Below are 24,440 nucleotides of genomic sequence, written 5' to 3' on the forward strand. Positions count from 1 at the left end.
AATGGATAAAAAAATATAATTTCACATGATCTTATAAAAGTGGCTGTTTATAATAAACTTCTATAAATTTTATGCACGCATATTACTCTTACCTGACACTGATATTAAAATCATTGTTGCGGTCTCTGTGATTTGGCTTAATTTATTTTTAAGAGAAGTGTAAGGATAATACAACTTCAGCATTTGGACAGTATTCTGCACTCATTTTGAAATTGACATTAGACATCATCTGACATAAAATTAATGAATAAAATGTAATTGATCTCATAGATGTGAGTGTTGTGGTTCCTGGTCATAGCAGCACCAGTTGCTGCAGTTAATGAGGTGAATTCAAATGACTTTGACATAGTCCCTTTATTTATTTTTTCCCATATTAAATGCCTATTGCCTGCTGTGCACAGTTAAGCTGATGCCACCGGGGTGGCGGTGCCCCCGGCTTGGGCCCGTCATCGCTGCTCGCAGCTTTAATTATTATTATTATTATTATCTTTTCGCCTTTTGGGCATTTTTGGGGCACTTAACGTGCTCGAAAACTCTTGAAACTTTGCACACACATCGGAATGCGCGGCCAACAGGGTCTGGCAGAGGCCTTTGACCCGGGCGTGGCAGGGGTGCTCAACAGCGCCCCCTTGAAAAACAGGGTCTATATATTAAACACACTTGCACGTACATGTATGAAACTCGGTACACTTATAGATCTCATCGGGCCGAACAACTTCCGCACTCATAGTCATAAGCTTCGCCCAACAGGAAGTGAGCTATAATGGGTTATTCGGAAAACGCATGCTCTGGAATTTGCGATACTCCTCCTAGACGATTCACCCGATCAGCACCAAACTCGGTCAGCATGAAGTCAAGACACTGAGGATGCTAAATTGCGAGCAACTTTTTGATATCTCAAACGGTTTGGCCGTGGCGAAGAGACGAATTTATGGCGAGAAAAGGGAAACAGGAAGTGTGTTATAACTTTTGCATACATTAATTCATTTTGATGAAACTTCAGCTGTGTGTTCGTTGTAAGTGGCCGATCACATGGATATGACTTTTGTGAGTCAAAGTTATAGCGCCACCAACTGGCAGCAGGAAGTGTCACTTTTGTCCAAAGTGGGGGGTTAGTTTTATCTGCATTCACCAAACTCGGTATATATATTGTACATTTCGAGCCGGACAACTTTCTAATTTACAGTCATTAGCTCTGACCAACAGGAAGTCAGATAATTTTGTTGGAAGATAACAAGAAGTGGCAAAACGAGCTCTGAGTTTTTACCCTCTCCTCAAAAGCGATTCATTCAATCTCCTCCAAACTCGGACAACATGAAGTAAATATACAGAAGATGCTAAAATGCGAACGGTTATTGGATATCTCAAACGGTGTTCCCGTAGCAAAAGCCTAAAAAACACAAAATAAGAACACAAGTGCCTGGTTCATAAATAAGGCTATACTCCCACCTGCTGGTTATTCTATATATCACACTGTGTTTTTTTTTTTTTTTTTTTTTCAACACATGCTCTCCCTTAAATGACCAGTAGAGGGCAATATTGTATAAGTTTTCAAGCAAAAAACCTTGCCTCTGTGTGTGTGTGTGAATGGTTTTCTAGCCTGGTGGGGACTTCAACCTGAATGCACACAGACTCATGGGGACGTCCCAATGGGTACAAAAGCTTATAAATCAGACAGAATGAGTTCTTTTGAAAATGTGAAAATGCAGAAAGTTTCCTGTGATGGGCAGGGGCAGTGTAGGACGGAATATATGGTTTGTACAACATAAAAACCATTATATCTATGCTGAGTCCCCAAAAAGATGGTGAACCAGACATGAGTGTATGTGTGTGTGTGTGTGTGTGTGTGTGTGTGTGTGTGTGTGTGTGTCTGTGTGTGTGTCTGTGTGTGTGTGTGTCTGTGTGTGTGTGTGTGTCTGTGTGTGTTGGGAGGGGGGGGGATGGTGGATGGGCTGAGCTTAGCTGATAAGGGTTGCCTGCAGCATGCTTCAGCATTACTACTGTGTGTGTGTGTGTGTGTGTGTGTGTGTGTGTGTGTGTGTGTGTGTGTGTGTGTGTGTGTGTGTGTGTGTGTGTGTGTGTGTGTGTTATTTTTTCTAGCCTGGTGGGGACTTCAACATGAATGCACACAGACTCATGGGGACACGTGTCACTGATTTCTACTGTGTGTGTGTGTGTGTGTGTGTGTGTGAGCCACTCTTCTGTCTAAAACAATTACCTCTCAATGCTGTGCTTTGGCCTGCATTAAAGGATTAAACATATTATTCTGGGTTTGAATAAGAAAATAAATGTATAAAACCAGTTTATTTGTAGGGCATCGACAATATTGTTTTATATAATTAGTTACCCCCCCCCCCCTCCTCAGGATCACTGTGTGTGTGTGTGTGTGTGTGTGTGTGTGTGTGTGTGTGTGTGTGTGTGTGTGTGTGTGTGTGTGTGTGGAGGGGGTCTCTCTCACTCTGTGTGTCACCTTGTCTCTTGTTTTTTTAATAATTTAACCCTTTCATACCATAGGCTATCACAAATATCTATCACTTTATTGTGAAAAATAAGTAAAAAACTAAAACATATATTATATCTTTAATTAAACACTGGTCTTCTGAACTTACAACATTTTGAGCTGCAAAAAATACATTTGCACATAATTAAAAGTGATATCCTAATACTTTTTAATTGTTTTCTATAACATGGGCTTTAAAGAAGGTCATGTGCTGTGTTTGCAAAGATCACGCAAGACACCTCTTTAAACTAATTATTTATTGATAGAATTCAAATGGATAAAAAATAATAATTTCACATGATCTTATAAAAGTGGCTGTTTATAATAAACTTCCATAAATTATGTGCACGCATATTACTCTTACCTGACACTGATATTAAAATCATTGTTGCGGTCTCTGATTTGGCAAATTTATTTTTAAGAGAAGTGTAAGGATAATATAACTTCAGCATTTGGACAGTATTCTGCACTCATTTTGAAATTGACATTTGACATCACCTGACATAAAATTAAAGAATAAAATGTAATTGATCTCATAGATGTCACTGTTGTGGTTCCTGGTCATAGCAGCACCAGTTGCTGCAGTTAATGAGGTGAATTCAAATGACTTTGACATAGTCCCTTTATTTATTTTTTCCCATATTAAATGCCTATTGGCCTGCTGTGCACAGTTAAGCTGATGCCACCGGGGTGGCGGTGCCCCCGGCTTGGGCCCGTCATCGCTGCTCGCAGCTTTAATTATTATTATTATTTTAACCCGACTATTTGGGCATTTTTGGGGCCCTTCCCATGCTCGAAAACTCTTGAAACTTTGCACACGCATCAGAATGCGCGGCCATCAGGGCGGGGCTGAGGTTGGGACCCGGGCGTGGCAGGGGGGCTCGACAGCGCCCCCTAAAGTGGGGTCTGAAAACGGGGTCTATAAATCAAACACACTTGCACGTACATATATGAAACTCGGTACACATATAGAGCTCATCGGGCCGAACAACTTTCGTGCTCTAAGTTATGCGTCAGCCCAACAGGAAGTGAGCTATTATGGGTTGTTTGGAAAACGCACGCTCTGGAATTTGCGATACTCCTCCTAGACGATTAACCCGATCAGCACCAAACTCGGTCAGCATGAAGTCAAGACACTGAGGATGCTAAATTGCGAGCGACTTTTTGATATCTCAAACGGTTTGGCCGTGGCGAAGAGACGAATTTATGGCGAGAAAAGGGAAACAGGAAGTGTGTTTTAACTTTTGCATACATTAATTCATTTTGATGAAACTTCAGCTGTGTGTTCGTTGTAAGAGGCCGATCACATGGATATGACTTTTGTGAGTCAAAGTTATAGCGCCACCAACTGGCAGCAGGAAGTGTCACTTTTGTCCAAAGAGGAGGGTTAGTTTTATCTGCAGTCACCAAACTCGGTATATATATAGTACTTTTCGAGCCGGACAACTTTCTAATTTACTGTCATTAGCTCTGACCAACAGGAAGTCAGATAATTTGGTTGGAAGACAACACAAAGTGGAAAGCGAGCTCTGAGTTTTTACCTTCTCCTCAAAAGCGATTCATTCAATCTCCTCCAAACTCGGACAACATGAAGTAAATATACAGAAGATGCTAAAATGCGAACGGTTATTGGATATCTCAAACGGTTTTCCCTTAGCAAAAGCCTAAAAAAGACAAAATAAGCACACAAGTGCCTGGTTCATAAATAAGGCTATACTCCCACCTGCTGGTTATTCTATATAATCACACTTTTTTTTCTGTTTTTTTTTCTTCTGTTTTTTCAGCACTTATGCTCTCCCTTAAATGACCAGTAGAGGACAATATTGTATAAGTTTTCAAGCAAAAAACATTGCCTGTGTGTGTGTGTGTGTGAGTGAATGGTTTTCTAGCCTGGTGGGGACTTAAACCTGAATGCACACAGGCTCATGGGGACTTCCCAATGGGTACAAAAGCTTATAAATCATACAGAATGAGTTCTTTTGAAAATGTGAAAATGCAGAAAGTTGTGTGATGTGTAGGTTTAGGGTAGGAGCAGTGTAGGAGGACAGAATATATGGTTGTTAAAGCATAAAAACCATTACGTCTATGCTGAGTCCCCAAAAAGATAGTGAACCAGACGTGTGTGTGTGTGTGTGTGTGTGTGTGTGTGTGTGTGTGTGTGTGTGTGTGTGTGTGGAGAGAGAGGGAGGGGGGCTGATTTCTACCTTCAGCTTACTACAGTGTGTGTGTGTGTGTGTGTGTGTGTGTGTGTGTGTGTGTGTGTGTGTGTGTGTGTGTGTGTGGAGGGGGGGTGGGGGTGGGGGTGTGGGCCGGTTTATACTTACTAAAGTGTGTGTGTGTGTGTGTGTGTGTGTGTGTGTGTGTGTGTGTGTGTGTGTGTGTGTGTGTGTGTGTGTGTGTGTGTGTGTGTGAGTTCTTTTTAGCCTGGTGGGGACTTGAACCTGAATGCACACAGACTCATGGGGACACGCGTCACTGATTTCTACAGTGTGTGTGTGTGTGTGTGTGTGTGTGTGTGTGTGTGAGCCACTCTTCTGTCTAAAAAGATTACCTCTCAATGCTGTGCTTTGGCCTGCATTAAAGGATAAAACATATTATTCTGGGTTTGAATAAAAAAATAAATGATAAAACCAGTTTATTTGTAGGGCATTGACAATATTGTTTTATATAATTAGCAAAATATTTGTGTAAATACAAATAATTATTAATAAAAGATATATAAATATAAAAAAAAACATTACTAACAAAGGAAAAAACACATTTGAGTGTCTTTTAAAAAAAAAGTAGTGTAACTTAAAAATTAGAAGATTAATGCCTTTTGTTTAAGGACAAAAATGAGAACCATTAAGATATTGGTTTGATTTTGTGTCTCTGTCACAACCCCCCCTCAGGATCACTCTATGTGTGTGTGTGTGTGTGTGGAGGGGGTCTCTCTCACTCTCTCTCTGTGTGTGTGTGTGTGTGTGTGTGTGTGTGTGTATGGGGTCTCTCTCACTCTCTCTCTCTCTCTCTGTGTGTGTGTGTGTGTGTGTGTGTGTGTGTGTGTGTGTGTGTGTGTGTGTGTGTGTGTGTGTGTGTGTGTGTGTGTGTGTGTGTGTGTGTGTGTGTGTGTGTGTGTGTGTGTGTGTGTGGAGGTAGTCTCTCTCACGCTGTGTGTGTGTCACCTTGTCTCTTGTTTTTTCATAATTTAACTCTTTCATATCGTAGGCTATCACAAATATCTATCACTTTATTGTGAAAAATAAGTAAAACAAAAAAAATATATTATAACTTTAATTAAATACTGGTCTCCTGAACTTACAAAATTTTGAGCTGCAAAAAAATACATTTGCACATAATTGAAAGTGATATCCTAATACTTTTAATTGTTTTCTATAACATGGGCTTTAAAGAAGGTCATGTGCTGTGTTTGCAAAGATCACGTATGACACCTCTTAAAACTAATTATTTATTGATAGAATTCAAATGGATACATTTTTTTTAATTTCACATGATTTTATAAAAGTGGCTGTTTATAATAAACTTCTATAAATTTTATGCACGCATATTACTCTTACCCGACACTGATATTAAAATCATTGTTGCGGTCTCTGTGATTTGGCTTAATTTATTTTTAAGAGAAGTGTAAGGATAATACAACTTCAGCATTTGGACAGTATTCTGCACTCATTTTGAAATTGACATTTGACATCATCTGACATAAAATTAATGAATAAAATGTAATTGATCTCAGAGATGTGAGTGTTGTGGTTCCTGGTCATAGCAGCACCAGTTGCTGCAGTTAATGAGGTGAATTCAAATGACTTTGACAAAGTCCCTTTATTTATTTTTTCCCAAATTAAATGCCTATTGCCTGCTGTGCACAGTTAAGCTGATGCCACCGGGGTGGCGGTGCCCCCGGCTTGGGCCCGTCATCGCTGCTCGCAGCTTTAATTATTATTTATTATTTTTTTACGCGACTATTTGGGCATTTTTGGGGCCCTTCCCATGCTCGAAAACTCTTGAAACTTTGCACACGCATCAGAATGCGCGGCCATCAGGGCCGGGCTGAGGCTGGGACCCGGGCGTGGCAGGGGGGCTCGACAGCGCCCCCTAAAGTGGGCTCTGAAAACGGGGTCTATAAATCAAACCGACTTGCACGTACATATATGAAACTCGGTACACATATAGAGCTCATCGGGCCGAACAACTTTCGTGCTCTAAGTTATGCGTCAGCCCAACAGGAAGTGAGCTATTAGGGGTTGTTGAACGCATGCTGTGGAACGCATGCTGTGGAATTTGCGATACTCCTCCTAGACGATTCACCCGATCAGCACCAAACTCGGTCAGCCTGAAGTCAAGACACTGAGGATGCTAAATTGCAAGCGAATTTTTGATATCTCAAACGGTTTGGCCGTGGCGAAGAGACGAATTTATGGCGAGAAAAGGGAAACAGGAAGTGTGTTATAACTTCTGCATACATTAATTCATTTTGATGAAACTTCAGCTGTGTGTTCGTTGTAGGAGGCCGATCACATGGATATGACTTTTGTGAGTCAAAGTTATAGCGCCACCAACTGGCAGCAGGAAGTGTGTCACTTTCAAAATTGCTTTAAATCCCCATCTTATTTTCACCCGATTCACTTCAAACTTCATCAGTATAATGTCAAAACATGGCAGATATAGACATATGAATGGATTCCTGATTCTTGAAATATTGTTGTCATGGCAACGTGTCAAAGTCTAATAATCTTTTTATGTGTTTTTGAGACTCTTAGCATGCTTGAAATTGCATGAAACTCAACACACACATCTGACATGCTGTCCAGAAGATGCAAGCAAAGATTCAGAAACGGGCGTGGTAGAGGGGCTCAATAGCGCCATCTTTTGTCCAAAGTGGGGGGTTAGTTTTATCTACATTCACCAAACTCGGTATATATATTGTACTTTTCGAGCCGGACAACTTTCTAATTTACTGTCATTAGCTCTGACCAACAGGAAGTTAGATAATCTGGTTTGAAAATGAGAAAAAGTTGAAAGCGAGCTCTGAGTTTTTACCTTCTCCTCAAAAGCGATTCATTCAATCTCCTCCAAACTCGGACAACATGAAGTAAATATACAGAAGATGCTAAAATGCGAATGGTTATTGGATATCTCAAACGGTGTTCCCTTAGCAAAAGCCTAAAAAACACAAAATAAGCACACCAGTGCCTGGTTCATAAATAAGGCTATACTCCCACCTGCTGGTTATTCTATATAATCACAGTTTTTTTTTTCTTTTTTTTTCTCAACACTTATGCTCTCATTTAAATGACCAGTAGAGGGCAATATTGTATAAGTTTTCAAGCAAAAAACCTTGCCTCTGTGTGTGTGTGTGTGTGTGTGTGTGTGTGTGTGTGTGAATGTTTTTTTAGCCTGGTCAACATGAAACAAAGGACACTGAAGATTTGACAGGCATTGACAATATTTTTTATATAATTAGTTTAATAATTGTGTTAATACAAAGAAGGTGGGAGTATAGCCTTATTTATGAACACGGCTGGATAAGTCTTTGAGAAAAATGTATAAAAATAAAACACATGGCTAGTTTTATCTATAGTCACCAAACTCAGAAAGAATAAAAATGTAAAATGAATGTACTTTTTGTATTTTTTTTATCAATATATTGGTTTTCTTTAACATTTTGTATTTGAAGATTAATTCTTAAAACTAAAATACTAACATAAAAAAAACACATTTGAGTTTCTTTTTCAAATAATTTTCTCCGACCATTTAGATTTTATTATTATTTTTTGATTAAAATCTTGTTCAATATTCATGTTTTTCTAGCCTGGTGGGGACTTCAACCTGAATGCACACAGACTCATGGGGACTCGTGTCACTGTAGGGACCTAAATTGAGGTCCCAATGGGTACAAAAGCTTATAAATCACACAGAATGAGTTCTTTTGAGAATGAAAATTTAATTTTTTGTTTCAAACCTTGTTCAATCGGAATCAGACTATGCCTCTCTCTTTCTGTCTGTCCTTACCCCCCCCCCCCCACTCTCTCAGGCTCACTCTGTGTGTGTGTGTGTGTGCGTGTGTGTGTGCGTGAGTGTGTGTGTGTGTGGTGGGGGGGGGGGTCTCTCTCACTCTGTGTGTGTGTGTGTGTGTGTGTGTGTGTGTGTGTGTGTGTGTGTGTGTGTGTGTGTGTGTGTGTCACCTTGTCTCTTGATTGTCATAATTTAACGCTTTTATATCATAGGCTATCACAAATAGCTATCACTTTGATGTGAAAAATAAGTTAAAAAAACCACACAAAATATAGCATATCTTTAAAAAATATACAGGCCTTCTGGACTTACAAAATTGTGCATGTATATTACTCTTACCTGACACTGATATTAAAATCATTTTTGTGGATTCTGTGATTTAGATTTATTTATTTATTTATATTTTTAAAAATATTGAATGCCACACATATTAAAATAAAAACATGCATGCTTTTTACTGCATAAGACTGGTGAACAAACAGAAGCTACGGTAGGTCAAAAACACAAAGAGAAGTGTAAGGATAATACAACTTCAGCATTTGAACAGTGTTCTGCACTCATTTTGAAATTGACATTTGACATCATCTGACATAAAATTAGTGAATAAAATGTAATTGATCTCATAGATGTGACTGTTGTGGTTCCTGGTCATAGCAGCACCAGTTTCTGCAGTTAATGAGGTGAATTCAAATGACTTTGACATAGTCCTTTTATTTTTTCCCATATTAAATGCCTATTGGCCTTCTGCGCACAGTTAAGCTGATGCCACCGGGGTGGCGGTGCCCCCGGCTTGGGACCGTCATCGCTGCTCGCAGCTTTAATTTATTTTTTAATTGTCCAGTTACCAAAAGGTTTTGGGAAGATTTGGGTACTCACTTTCTCCAATCTCAAAATATAACTCACTCTTTTACCCTGAAAGATATTATTTAGGGCCCAAGCCCTGAAAGGGCGCAGAGCCCTATTGTTCTTCTAAGGATTATTTGTTATTAGGGCCCAAGCCCTGAAAGGGCGCAGAGCCCTATTGTTCTTCTAAGGATTATTATTAGGGCCCAAGCCCTGAAAGGGCGCAGAGCCCTATTGTTCTTCTAAGGATTATTATTATTATTATTATTATTATTATTATTATTATTATTATTATTATTATTTTAACCCGACTATTTGGGCATTTTGGGGGCCCTTCCCATGCTCGAAAACTCTTGAAACTTTGCACACGCATCAGAATGCGCGGCCATCAGGGCCGGGCTGAGGCTGGGACCCGGGCGTGGCAGGGGGGCTCGACAGCGCCCCCTAAAGTGGGGTCTGAAAACGTGGTCTATAAATGAAACACACTTTCACGTACACATATGAAACTCGGTACACATATAGAGTTCATCGGGCCGAACAACTTTCGTGCTCTAAGTTATGTGTCAGCCCAACAGGAAGTGAGCTATTATGGGTTGTTCGGAAAACGCATGCTCTGGAATTTGCGATACTCCTCCTAGACGATTCACCCGATCAGCACCAAACTCGGTCAGCATGAAGTCAAGACACTGAGGATGCTAAATTGCAAGCAACTTTTTGATACCTCGAACGGTTTGGCCGTGGCGAAGAGACAAATTTATGGCGAGAAAAGGGAAACAGGAAGTGTGTTATAACTTTTGCATACATTAATTCATTTTGATGAAACTTCAGCTGTGTGTTCGTTGTAAGAGGCCGATCACATGGATATGACTTTTGTGAGTCAAAGTTATAGCGCCACCAACTGGCAGCAGGAAGTGTGTCACTTTTGTCCAAAGTGGGGGGGTTAGTTTTATCTACATTCACCAAACTCGGTATATATATTGTACATTTCGAGCCGGACAACATTCTAATTTACAGTCATTAGCTCTGACCAACAGGAAGTCAGATAATTTGGTTGGAAGATAACAAGAAGTGGCAAAGCGAGCTCTGAGTTTTTACCTTCTCCTCAAAAGCGATTCATTCAATCTCCTCCAAACTCGGACAACATGAAGTAAATATACAGAAGATGCTAAAATGCGAACGGTTATTGGATATCTCAAACGGTGGTCCCGTAGCAAAAGCCTAAAAAACACAAAATAAGAACACAAGTGCCTGGTTCATAAATAAGGCTATACTCCCACCTGCTGGTTATTCTCTATATCACACTGTTTTTTTTTTGTTTTTTTTTTCAACACTTATGCTCTCACTTAAATGACCAGTAGAGGGCAATATTGTATAAGTTTTCAAGCAAAAAAACCTTACCTCTGTGTGTGTGTGTGAATGGTTTTCTAGCCTGGTGGGGACTTAAACCTGAATGCACACAGACTCATGGGGACTTCCCAATGGGTACAAAAGCTTATAAATCAGACAGAATGAGTTCTTTTGAAAAGGTGAAAATGCAGAAAGTTGTGTGATGGGTAGGTTTAGGGGTAGGAGCAGAGTATGAGGACAGAATATATGGTTTGTACAGCATAAAAACCATTACATCTATGGTGAGTCCCCAGAAAAAGATAGTGAACCAGACATGAGTGTGTGTGTGTGTGTGTGTGAGGGGCAGGGGTGTGTGTGTGTGGGGGGGGGGGGGGTGAAGGGGGGTGTTGTGGATGGGGGGATGGGCTGAGCTGATTTGAGTTGCCTGCAGCATACTTCAGCATTACTACTGTGTGTGTGTGTGTGTGTGTGTGTGTGTGTGTGTGTGTGTGTTGTTCTAGCCTGGTGGGGACTTCAACCTGAATGCACACAGACTCATGGGGACACATGTCACTGTAGGGGCCTAAATTGAGGTCCCAATGGGTACAAAAGCTTATAAATCATACAGAATGAGTTCTTTTGAAAATGTAAAAATGCTTTGAAAAAAAAGTTTTGTGAAATGGGAAGGTTTAGGGGTAGGGGCAGGAGGACAGAATATATGGTTTGTAAAGCATAAAAACCATTACGTCTATGAGTCCCCAGAAAGATAGTGAACCAGACATGAGTGTGTGTGTGTGTGTGTGTGTGTGTGTGTGTGTGTGTGTGTGTGTGTGTGCGTGCGTGTGCGCTAAAAAGATTACCTCTCAATGCTGTGCTTTGGCCTGCATTAAAGGATAAAACATATTATTCTGGGTTTGAATAAAAAAATAAATGTATAAAACCAGTTTATTTGTAGGGCATTGACAATATTGTTTTATATAATTAGTTAAATAATTGTGTTAATACAAATAATTATTAAACATATAAATATTTAAAAAAAATTACTAACAAAGGAAAAAACACATTTAATTGTCTTTTTCAACAAAAAGTAATTGGTGTGTGTAACTTAAAAATGAGAAGATTAATGTTTAAGGACAAAAATGATAACCAATGAGCTACCGGTATATAGAATAACCAGAAGTTGGAAGTGTAGCCTTATTTAGTAACCAGGTTGGATATGTCCTAGGGAACACTGTTTTGAAGATAAAACTATTGTTGTTATTGCAAAACAGTGTTTTCAGACAGTGAAATAAAAACAATGATCTCTCACTGTTTAGATTTTGTGTCTGTCATTCCCCCTCCCCCCTCCCTCTCCCTCTCTTAGGATCACTATGTGTGTGTGTGTGTGTGTGTGTGTGTGTGTGTGTGTGTGTGTGTGTGTGTGTGTGTGTGTGTGTGTGTGTGTGTGTGTGTGTGTGTGTGTATGTGTGTGTGTGTGTGTGTGTGGAGGGGGTCTCTCTCACTCTGTGTGTGTGTCACCTTTTCTCTTGTGTTTTCATAATTTAACCCTTTCATATCATAGGCTATCACAAATATATATCACTTTATTGTGAAAAATAAGTAAAAAACAAAAACATATATTATATCTTTAATTAAATACTGGTCTTCTGAACTTACAAAATTTTGAGCTGCAAAAAAATATATTTGCACATAATTGAAAGTGATGTCCCAATACTTTTAATTGTTTTCTATAACATGGGCTTTAAAGAAGGTCATGTGCTGTGTTTGCAAAGATCACGTATGACACCTCTTTAAACTAATTATTTAATGATAAAATAATTCCATAAATTTTATGCACGCATATTACTCTTACCTGACACTGATATTAAAATCATTGTTGCGGTCTCTGTGATTTGGCTTAATTTATTTTTAAGAGAAGTGTAAGGATAATACAACTTCAGCATTTGGACAGTATTCTGCACTCATTTGAAATTGACATTTGACATCATCTGACATAAACTTAATGAATAAAATGTAATTGATCTCAGAGATGTGAGTGTTGTGGTTCCTGGTCATAGCAGCACCAGTTGCTGCAGTTAATGAGGTGAATTCAATTGACTTTGACATAGTCCCTTTATTTATTTTTTCCCATATTAAATGCCTATTGGCCTGCTGTGCACAGTTAAGCTGATGCCACCGGGGTGGCGGTGCCACCGGCTTGGGCCCGTCATCGCTGCTCGCAGCTTTAATTATTATTATTATTATTATTTTAACCCGACTATTTGGGCATTTTTGGGCCCCTTCCCGTGCTCGAAAACTCTTGAAACTTTGCACACGCATCAGAATGCGCGGCCATCAGGGCCGGGCTGAGGCTGGGACCCGGGCGTGGCAGGGGGGCTCGACAGCGCCCCCTAAAGTGGGGTCTGAAAACGGGGTCTATAAATCAAACACACTTGCACGTACATATATGAAACTCGGTACACATATAGAGCTCATCGGGCCGAACAACTTTCGTGCTCTAAGTTATGCGTCAGCCCAACAGGAAGTGAGCTATTATGGGTTGTTCGGAAAACGCATGCTCTGGAATTTGCGATACTCCTCCTAGACGATTGACCCGATCAGCACCAAACTCGGTCAGCATGAAGTCAAGACACTGAGGATGCTAAATTGCAAGCAACTTTTTGATATCTCAAACGGTTTGGCCGTGGCGAAGAGAAAAATTTATAGCGAGAAAAAGGAAACAGGAAGTGTGTTATAACTTTTGCATACATTAATTAATTTTGATGAAACTTCAGCTGTGTGTTCGTTGTAAGAGGACGATCACATGGATATGACTTTTGTGAGTCAAAGTTATAGCGCCACCAACTGGCAGCAGGAAGTGTCACTTTTGTCCAAAGTGGGGGGTTAGTTTTATCTGCAGTCACCAAACTCGGTATATATATTGTACTTTTCGAGCCGGACAACTTTCTAATTTACAGTCATTAGCTCTGACCAACAGGAAGTCAGATAATTTGGTTGGAAGATAACACAAAGTGGAAAGCGAGCTCTGAGTTTTTACCTTCTCCTCAAAAGCGATTCATTCAATCTCCTCCAAACTCGGACAACATGAAGTAAATATACAGAAGATGCTAAAATGCGAACGGTTATTGGATATCTCAAACGGTTTTCCCTTAGTAAAAGCCTAAAAAAGACCAAATTGGGACACTAGTAATGGTTCATAAATAAGGCTATACTCCCACCTGCTGGTTATTCTATATATCACACTGTGTTTTTTTCTGTTTTTTTTTCTGTTTTTTCAACACTTATGCTCTCCCTTAAATGACCAGTAGAGGGCAATATTGTATAAGTTTTCAAGCAAAAAACCTTGCCTCTGTGTGTGTGTGTGAATGGTTTTCTAGCCTGGTGGGGACTTAAACCTGAATGCACACAGACTCATGGGGACTTCCCAATGGGTACAAAAGCGTATAAATCAAACAGAATGAGTTCTTTTGAAAATGTAAAAATGCAGAAAGTTTTGTGTGATGGGTTGGTTTAGGGGTAGGGGCAGTGTAGGAGGACAGAATATATGGTTTGTACAGCATAAAAACCATTACGTCTATGGTGAGTCCCCAAAAAGATAGTGAACCAGACATGAGTGTGTGTGTGTATGTGTGGGTGGGTTTGTGTGTGTGTGTGTGTGTGTGTGTGTGTGTGTGTGTGTGTGTGTGTGTGTGTCTGTGTTGTGGATGGGGGATGGTGGGTTGGCTTAACTGATAAGAGTTGCCTGCAGCATACTTCAGCATTACTACTGTGTGTGTGTGTGTGTGTGTGTGTGTGTGTGTGTGTGTGTGTGTGTGTGTGTGTGTGTGTGTGTGTTCTTTTTAGCCTGGTGAGGACTTCAACCTGAATGCACACAGACTCATGGGGACACGTGTCACTGATTTCTACAGTGTGTGTGTGTGTGTGTGTGTGTGTGTGTGTGTGAGCCACTCTTCTGTCTAAAAAGATTACCTCTCAATGCTGTGCTTTGGCCTGCATTAAAGGATTAAACATATTATTCTGGGTTTGAATAAAAAAATTAATGTATAAAACCAGTTTATTTGTAGGGCATTGACAATATTGTTTTATATAATTAGTTAAATAATTGTGTTAATACAAATAATTATTAATAAAAATATATAAATATAAAAAAAAACATTACTAACAAAAGAAAAAACATTTTATTGTCTTTAAAAAAATAAAATAAAAATAAGTAGTGTGTGTAACTTAAAAAATGAGAAGATTAATGCCTTTTGTTTAAGGACAAAAATGAGAACCAATGATCTACCGGTATATAGAATAACCAGAAGGTGGAAGTGTAGCCTTATTTAGCAACCAGGTTGGATATGTCCTAGGGAACACTGTTTTGAAGATAAAACTATTGTTTTTATTGCAAAACAGTGTTTTCAGACAGTGAAATAAAAACAATGTTCTCTCACTGTTTAGATTTTGTGTCTGTCATTCCCCTCCCCCCTCCCTCTCCCTCTCTCAGGATCACTCTCTGTGTGTGTGTGTGTGTGTGTGTGTGTGTGTGTGTGTGTGTGTGTGTGTGTGTGTGTGTGTGTGTGTGTGTGTGTGTGTGTGTGTGTGGAGGGGGTCTCTCTCACTCTGTGTGTGTCACCTTTCCTCTTGTTTTTTCATAATTTAACCCTTTCATATCATAGGCTATCACAAATATCTATCACTTTATTGTGAAAAATAAGTAAAAAACTAAAACATATATTATATCTTTAATTAAATACTGGTCTTCTGAACTTACAAAATTTTGAGCTGCAAAAAATACATTTGCACATAGTTGAAAATTCTTTTAATTGTTTTCTGTAACATGGGCTTTAAAGAAGGTCATGTGCTGTGTTTGCAACGATCACGTATGACACCTCTTTAAACTAATTATTTATTGATAAAATTCAAATGGATTAAACCAATTTAATTTCACATTAATTTATAAAAGTGGCTGTTTATAATAAACTTCCATAAATTATATGCACGCATATTACTCTACCTGACACTGATATTAAAATCATTGTTACGGTCTCTGTGATTTGGCTTAATTTATTTTTAAGAGAAGTGTAAGGATAATACAACTTCAGCATTTGGACAGTATTCTGCACTCATTTGAAATTGACATTTGAAATCATCTGACATAAAATTAATGAATAAAATGTAATTGATCTCAGAGATGTGAGTGTTGTGGTTCCTGGTCATAGCAGCACCAGTTGCTGCAGTTAATGAGGTGAATTCAAATGACTTTGACATAGTCCCTTTATTTATTTTTTCCCATATTAAATGCCTATTGGCCTGCTGTGCACAGTTAAGCTGATGCCACCGGGGTGGCGGTGCCACCGGCTTGGGCCCGTCATCGCTGCTCGCAGCTTTCATTTATTATTATTTTTTTACGCGACTATTTGGGCATTTTTGGGGCCCTTCCCATGCTCGAAAACTCTTGAAACTTTGCACACGCATCAGAATGCGCGGCCATCAGGGCCGGGCTGAGGCTGGGACCCGGGCGTGGCAGGGGGGCTCGACAGCGCCCCCTAAAGTGGGGTCTGAAAACGGGGTCTATAAATCAAACACACTTGCACGTACACATATGAAACTCGGTACACATATAGAGCTCATCGGGCCGAACAACTTTCGTGCTCTAAGTCATGCGTCAGCACAACAGGAAGTGAGCTATTATGGGTTGTTCGGAAAACACATGCTGTGGAATTTGCGATACTCCTCCTAGACGATTCACCCGATCAGCACCAAACTCGGTCAGCATGAAGTCAAGACACTGAGGATGCTAAATTGCGAGCAACTTTTTGATATCTCAAACGGTTTGGCCGTGGCGAAGAGACGAATTTATGGCGAGAAAAGGGAAACAGGAAGTGTGTAATAACTTCTGCATACATTAATTCATTTTGATGAAACTTCAGCTGTGTGTTCGTTGTAAGAGGCCGATCACATGGATATGACTTTTGTGAGTCAAAGTTATAGCGCCACCAACTGGCAGCAGGAAGTGTCACTTTTGTCCAAAGTGGGGGGTTAGTTTTATCTACATTCACCAAACTCGGTATATATATTGTACTTTTCGAGCCGGACAACTTTCTAATTTACTGTCATTAGCTCTGACCAACAGGAAGTCAGATAATTTGGTTGGAAGATAACACAAAGTGGAAAGCGAGCTCTGAGTTTTTACCTTCTCCTCAAAAGCGATTCATTCAATCTCCTCCAAACTCGGACAACATGAAGTAAATATACAGAAGATGCTAAAATGCGAACGGTTATTGGTTATCTCAAACGGTGTTCCCGTAGCAAAAGCCTAAAAAACACAAAATAGGGACACACGTGCCTGGTTCATAAATAAGGCTATACTCCCACCTGCTGGTTATTCTATATATCACACTGGCTGTTTTTCTGTTTTTTTTTCTCTGTTTTTTCAACACTTATGCTCTCCCTTAAATGACCAGTAGAGGGCAATATTGTATAAGTTTTCAAGCAAAAAACCTTGCCTCTGTGTGTGTGTGTGAATGGTTTTCTAACCTGGTGGGGACTTAAACCTGAATGCACACAGACTCATTGGGACTTCCCAATGGGTACAAAAGCTTATAAATCAGACAGAATGAGTTCTTTTGAAGAAAGTTTTGTGTGATGGGTAGGTTTAGGGGCAGGAGCAGTGTAGGATGACAGAATATATGGTTTGTACAGCATAAAAACCATTACGTCTATGAGTCCCCAGAAAGATAGTGAACCAGACATGAGTGTGTGTGTATGTGTGTGTGTTTGTGGGTGGGTGTGTGTGTGTTGTGGATGGGGGATGGTGGATGGACTTAACTGATAAGAGTTGCCTGCAGCATACTTCAGCATTACTACTGTGTGTGTGTGTGTGTGCGTGCGTGCGTGCGTGCGTGTGTGTGTGTTTTCTTTTTTCTAGCCTGGTGGGGACTTCAACCTGAATGCACACAGACTCATGGGGACACGTGTCACTGATTTCTACAGTGTGTGTGTGTGTGTGTGTGTGTGTGTGTGTGTGTGTGTGTGTGTGTGTGTGTGTGTGTGTGTGTGTGTGTGTGTGTGTGTGTGTGTGTGTGTGTGTGTGTGTGTATGTGAGCCACTCTTCTGTCTAAAAAGATTACCTCTCAATGCTGTGCTCTGGCCTGCATTCAAGGATAAAAAAATATATTCTGGGTTTGAATAAAAAAATGAATGTATAAAACCAGTTTATTTGTAGGGCATTGACAATATTGTTTTATATAATTAGTTAAATAATTGTGTTAATACAAATAATTATTAATAAAAAATATAAATATAAAAAAACATTACCAACAAAAGAAAAAACCCATTTAATTGTCTTAAAAAAAAAAAAAAAGTAGTGTGTGTAACTTAAAAAATGAGAAGATTAATGCCTTTTGTTTAAGGACAAAAATGAGAACCAATGAGCTACCGGCATATAGAATAACCAGAAGGTGGAAGTGTAGCCTTATTTAGTAACCAGGTTGGATATGTCCAAGGGAACACTGTTTTGAAGATTAAACTATTGTTGTTATTGAAAAACAGTGTTTTCAGACAGTGAAATAAAAACAATGTTCGCTCACTGTTTAGATTTTGTGTCTGTCATTCCCCTCCCCCCTCCCTCTCCCTCTCTCAGGATCACTCTATGTGTGTGTGTGGAGGGGGTCTCTCTCCCTCTCTTAGGATCACTCTATTTGTGTGTGTGTGTGTGTGTGTGTGTGTGTGTGTGTGTGTGTGTGGAGGGGGTCTCTCTCACTCTGTGTGTGTCGCCTTGTTTTTTGTTTTTTTTCATAATTTAACCCTTTCATATCATAGGCTATATCAGCAATTTCTATCACTTTATTGTGAAAAATAAGTTTAAAAAAATGTATTTTATATATATATATATATATATATATATATATATATATATATATATATATATATATATATATATATATATATATATATATATATATATATAACACTGGTCTTCTGAACTTACAATATTTTGAGCTGCAAAAAATGCATTTGCACATAATTGAAAGTGACCTATTATATCCTAATACTTTTAATTGTTTTCTATCACATGAGCTTTAAAGAAGGTCATGTGCTGTGTTTGCAAAGATCACGTATGACACCTCTTTAAACTAATAATTTATTGATAGAATTCAAATGGATTAAAAAAATAATTTCACATGATCTTATAAAAGTGGCTGTTTATAATAAACTTCTATAAATGATATGCACGCATATTACTCTTACCTGACACTGATTTTAAAATCATTGTTACGGTCTCTGTGATTTGGCTTAATTTATTTTTAAGAGAAGTGTAAGGATAATACAACTTCAGCATTTGGACAGTATTCTGCACTCATTTTGAAATTGACATTTGACATCACCTGTCATAAAATTAAAGAATAAAATGTAATTGATCTCAGAGATGTGACTGTTGTGGTTCCTGGTCATAGCAGCACCAGTTGCTGCAGTTAATGAGGTGAATTCAAATGACTTTGACATAGTCCCTTTATTTATTTTTTCCCATATTAAATGCCTATTGCCTGCTGTGCACAGTTAAGCTGATGCCACCGGGGTGGCGGTGCCACCGGCTTGGGCCCGCCATCGCTGCTCGCAGCTTTAATTGTTACTTTTGTTTCCCAAAAAATGGCACTCTGGAGTTTGTATTAAATTTTATAATCTTAAATGCTAAGTGCTTTATACACAAGCAGAAATTTAATAAGTCTTCCTTATATTTTAAACTTTATATTTTGGAACTTAATATGCTTCTTAAATCACTCAAGCTTGTTAAGAACAAGAAGAATGGAAAACTTCTGTATAAATATTATGACCTATTTCCCGAATCCTCTTAATGTTCTCTTTTTTTCTACCTCTATGTATGTTTTTTTTTTTTTTTTTTTTTTTTTTTTTTGTTTCCGGTATGGTATATCTGTATTAATATTTGTTTGTATATTGTTGGTTTTGCACCTTTGTACCCAATATCACCTTCAATAAAAAAAAAAAAAAAAAAAAAAAAAAAAAAAAAAAATAAACATACCTTTATTTGCACAGAGGGATGTGTGCCCGAACATGTTCTATGTGTTTCTTCATTTGCATCCACATTTTGTGCACATTTGATATCCTCCAGGACAACACCACATTATTTTTTTCTATATCCAAAGTATTTCCATACTAGCCACGAGTTCACGACGGCGTTTTGCTTTCACCTGGGTCTGCGTCACTGACGTCTGTCTTGTTCTTGTTGTCTCCATCTGATATTTGCGCGCCGCGCCCTCTATTCAATATTAGTCATTTCCGGATCTCGGTTTTTTTCCTCCCCTCTTTGCATTAATGATTTATTTTTACTCAGTAACGGATGTGGTTTAAAATGTAGCGAAGTACAATACTTTAATCAAAATGTACTTAAGTAAAAGTAAAATTACAGATTTTTAAAACTACTTAAAAAAGTAGAAGTGCACAGAAAAGCTACTCAATTACAGTAACGCTAGTAAATGTAATTCGTTACTTTCCACCTCTGATTACATCCAGTTTGATTAGAGTCTCTTGAAGCATCGAAAATACATTTTGGTCCAAAAATATCAAAAACTACGATTTTATTCAGCATTGTCTTCTCCATGATTCGGGTCGCCAATGTCACGTGATTTCAGCAGTTCTGAAGCGCCAAACTGCTGAAATCATGTGACATTGGCGACCCGAATCATTGATCGATTCACTGATTCATTAACCGTTTGATTCCTTTTGGAGGCACATGGAGGAGAAGACAATGCTGAATAAAATCGTAGTTTTTGATATTTTTGAACCAAAATGTATTTTTGATCACAAATGGACTACTTTGATGATGTTTTTATTAGCTTTCTGGACATGGACAGTAAAGTGGGCATTGACTGCATTATGCTCTGGGACTAAAATATAAATATCTTAAACTGTGTTCCGATGATGAACGAAGGTCTTACGGGTATGGAACGACATTAGGGTGAGTCATTAATGACATCTATTTCATTTTTGGGTGAACTAACCAGGACTACCAGGCTAATACAGTATAAGCTATTTATTTGTTGTAAAGTGTAATAATCATCTCAAGAAAAAAATAATTCTTCTGTCAGGCGCAGTTAAAGTAAAAACTGCCTGGGGCAATATACGCTGTGTCAGTATTCCAACATTATCTTCATAACTTACGAAATAAAAAGTTTACCCCTCAGAAAAATGAACTTTCCTCTCGTCAACATGAGCGCGGCCGCGCTGTCACGTCATGTAAGGACGCACACTTAAAGGGGGGTGAAATGCTATTTCATGCATACTGAGCTTTTTACACTGTTAAAGCTACACTGTGTAACTTTTTTAGTTTATTCTTAGCTAAAATCACTTAGTTCTTTCAAAAATATATGTGCTCATTAATGTATTTACTTCTTTCAAGTAATAATGCATTCTCGTAATTTTATAATATACCATTGAAAATACATAAGTGTTGAGGGTTCGGATGGCGGTCGCCATGTTGCTCCTCCATCTTGAAAGTACATTTGCCAAAGAGGGACATACCCGTAAATTCAAGCTTCGCTTTTCGCGTTTTAACACTCGATGGCACTGTGTCGAATAAGAAGAGGAGGATTGCTTGAGGCTGCTATATGATGATGGAGGATCACTCTTAAGCCCCTTTCACACTGCACGTCGGACCCGCAATATTCCCGGAACATTGCCGGGTCGCCTTCTGTGTAAAAGCAACCACGTCCCGGAATTGATTACCGAATTCGACTCGGGTCGGGGACCTAGTAACATCCTAAACATAGACAAAGTTTCAAAAAATAATGTTGGACGTTTGATGGAGTATTTCTGTGTTAAAAATACTCCTTCCGGTTTCTCACAAGTTTCAAAGAGTTTTTTCGGTTTGCTCTGCCATCAAGGACGTTCACTAAGTGTGTGGATGCTGCTCTGGCTCTATGCATTCCCGCCCATCAAGCTAATTCTGGCGGTTCTGTGCAGAGTGAGAGAGAGCGAGGCCGATCTTCCTCGTACTGATATCTGGAAGCTTTGGGTGCAGCCTACCAGGGGCCATCAGTCTTAAGGACCAGTCTACCAGCAGATGTGCAGGAGACCATCGCTAATGCCATAGCCCCCTCTACGAGGAAGCTTACTCTTCCAAGTGGGAGGTTTTCAGGCACGGTGTTCGGCCCACAGTAGAAGTCCTGTCAACTGCCCTATTGGCCCTAGAAGTTTGCAGCCAGGGTGGCGGCTACTATTCTCAGAGCTAACTTCTTTAAGCGAGTGGGGGATTTGCAAGCCCTCTCTGTTAGCTAGGCTTGCTTGGGTTTTGCTCCCGGCCTAGTTAGGTCTCTCTGAGACCCAGGCTCAGACTTCCAGACTTCCGCTCGCAGGTCACCATCCTCCATTCTTTCCACCCTCCATCTTTTGCAACCTCGGAGGACGAGAGGTTACATTTGCTTAGCCCAGTTAGGGCATTAAAGCTGTATGTTGATCGTTCGGGTGGTTGGAGGAAGTCTAATCATTTGCTGGTGTGTTTCGGAGCTGTCCGCCGTGGGCTTGATCACATGTAACAAAGGCCTAGTGTTAAACCATTTAGCAACAAAGCAATAAACATGCCGTTGAGGATAAAAAAATATTGTGCAGTGGCTGGATTCAACAATAATGCAATATGCTAGGGAGGCACCGGTTGACCGGCCCAAAATCGGAACCGGACGGTTTTTGCTTCTAGCGCGCGACCAGCAAGTGTTTTTTGTTTTTTTTCGCCGTTTTTTCTGGAAGTACGCCCGCTTGCGCAATCCACATACGCTTATATTGCAATCATTCGCGAACATGTCACTTGTGTGGAAATATTTTGCAATATGCGAGCAGGACTGGAAATGCAGAGCTACCTGTCTGAAGCATCGATACCAAGAAGCGAACAGCCGTTGGTGTCCTGGCACAAAAATACGGTAAGAGCCGCTTTCCTGCACTCCCTGAAGTTGCGCAAGCTTTCCTCTCTGTGCCGTGCACAAGCGTAGATAGCGCTTGTTCAGCTCAGCTTCTCACATGTTGGAAGAGAAATGAAACAGACTAACTTGTGAGAAAGCCGAAATGCTTATGTTTGTAAAAAAGAACATCCGTGCACTTTTAGTTAAGGATGATCATTTTTATTTTATTTTTTATTTGACCTTAATTACATTGACTTAATTTGATGTAGCATCTTTGTTTTCTTTGTTTTTTTTCGTTGCACTAAACATTATTTGATTTAACATTTTTGGAACAATTATATACTTTTTTAAATTATTTAATTTTAATTATTTATTTTAATTTAACTGGTAAAGACTTTTTTTTCTTTAAACTGAATTTAAAAACATAAAACAATTCTTTGTTTGGGTTGTTGAATGTGTGTTGATTGTGTTGTTTGGATTGCAGAATATGCATATGTTAAAGTTAATAGGTAATGTTAATTTTTAAATAGGTTCAACCTAATTTAATTTCAGATTGCAAACTTGTTTTCATTGGCCAAAAGCCAAATTGGCCTATTAAATACAAAATAAACATCTTGTTCATGTATACTTTCTTTCTTTATTGTTTGTTGCTTAAAATAAAATAAAATCGGAATCGGCCAGTTTGCTTGAAAAAAATCGGTATCGGAATCGGTCATGTAAAATCATGATCGGTGCATCCCTACAATATGCAACTCTGTTCATTCTAATGCCTGATCTGAAATGGGATCATGTAGTCAGATGTTTGTGTTTCAGTAAATCAAACCAGTGACTAAACATCAACTTGCGTTGTCTCTCTTAGTAGGATGAAAATCATCTGTTATTTAACAGTGATTAAATTCTATAAAGAAAGCGCTGCAGCTGTCAGTCAAACAGGGGGAGTTTATCAGTGACGCGTCTTTTAGTGACTTATTAGTGTCTAATTTAGTGACTGCCATTTTATTTAACGAATCTCTTAACTATATCACGTTTGCACTGTTAGTGAAGATGAAAGCATTCGTGAGTGTACAGAAACTGAGTTGCAATGACGAGATCGCTGCTCAGCATGAGTGTGATCGGCTACATTGATCATAACTGCAACCTTTCATGCCACGATCTAAATATAATGCCATAGATCTAAATGTAATGCAACACTTTTCACGATTAGTTAACCATGAGAGCTGTAATTGTACAAACGAGCTAAAAGAGGGAGTAATATTATTTCCTATGCAAAGACGTAGCAATCACAGCAGTGGGTGTTTACACTGAAGTCTCACTGCAGACACGCCCCTTAAAACGGAGTGTTTAGAGCAGAGGCTAAAATCAGGGTTGAAAAATGCCTTTTATTTACAAATTATGACAATTGTTATGTAAAAAGCATTCTAACATTATAGTATAGTTTTAGTGAGTTCATGTAAACAATGCAGCAATGTGAAAAGCACTGCCAACTAAGTCACATCCAGATCAGCGAATCGCGTGTTCAAGTTCGCAAACTTGAATGAAATTCAAGTAAAATCCATGTGGGAAACAAATTTCTTGTGGGATGATACCAAGACGTTGTATTCCTATAGGTAGACGTGATCAGCTGACAGCCAGCTGATGCAAGTTTGACTAACATGACCTGCCAGAACTGATGCTATTTGATTGTCAAAATCACTATACAAATACATGTGAATTCAATTTAATTTAACTGATGAACAAATAAACTTTTTATTTTTAGATTATTTGACCATTAAAAATTAAGTTAGATTTCATATTCTTTTTAGTTATTAATTCAATGCAATCCTGGTGTATATAAAAGTCACGAAGTACAAATATTTGCTTATAAT

The sequence above is a fragment of the Pseudorasbora parva genome, chromosome 3 (assembly GCF_024679245.1).
Source record: "Pseudorasbora parva isolate DD20220531a chromosome 3, ASM2467924v1, whole genome shotgun sequence".
In the NCBI taxonomy this organism is placed as follows: Eukaryota; Metazoa; Chordata; class Actinopteri; order Cypriniformes; family Gobionidae; genus Pseudorasbora; species Pseudorasbora parva.